We start from the raw sequence: 874 nt of genomic DNA, 5'->3' as shown, positions 1-874 counted from the left end.
GTGTGTGAGCATGTGTGTGTGTGTATTGAGTGTTTGAGCATTGTGTGCAAGTGTATGTGTGTGTGAGTGTGTGTGAGCATATGTGTGTATGTGAGTATGTGTGTGTGAGTGTGTGAGCATGTGTGTGTGTGTCTTGAGTGTTTGAGCATTGTGTGCAAGTGTATGTGTGTGTAAGTGTGTGTGAGCATATGTGTGTATGTGAGTATGTGTGTGTGAGTGTGTGAGCATGTGTGTGTGTGTTTGTGTGTGAGAGCATGTGTGTGAGAGCATGTGTGTGTGAGCATGTGGGTGTGTGAGCGTGTGTGAGTGTGTGTGTGAGCAGGTGTGTATGTATGTGGGTCCGTGTGAGCATGTGTGTGTATTGAGTGTAAGAGTGTGTCTGTGTGAGCGTGTGCGCGCACGTGAGTGCAAGTGCGTGAGTGTGTGTCTGTGTGAGCGTGTGTGTATGAGTGTGTGAGCATGTGTGTGTGTGAGTGTGTGTGTGTATGTGTGTGTGTGAGCGTGTGTGAGTGTGTGTGTGAGCATGTGTGTATGTATGTGGGTCCGTGTGAGCATGTGTGTGTATTGAGTGTAAGAGTGTGTCTGTGTGAGCGTGTGCGCGCACGTGAGTGCAAGTGTGTGAGTGTGTGTCTGTGTGAGCGTGTGTGTATGAGTGTGTGAGCATGTGTGTGCATGTGCGTGAGTCCAAGTGTGCAACTGTGTGAGCATGTGTGTGAGTGTGCGCGCATGTGAGTCCAAGTGTGCAAGTGTGTGAGCATGTGTGTATGTGTATTGTGTGTGTGAGCATGTGTGTGTGTATGTGTGTATATTGAGTGTGTGTGAGCATGTGTGTGTATGTGTGTGTGTATTGTGTGAGCATTGTGTGCAAGTGTAC

This window comes from Myotis davidii, unplaced genomic scaffold, assembly GCF_000327345.1.
Source record: "Myotis davidii unplaced genomic scaffold, ASM32734v1 scaffold207, whole genome shotgun sequence".
In the NCBI taxonomy this organism is placed as follows: Eukaryota; Metazoa; Chordata; class Mammalia; order Chiroptera; family Vespertilionidae; genus Myotis; species Myotis davidii.
This window is presented reverse-complemented; position numbering follows the sequence as displayed.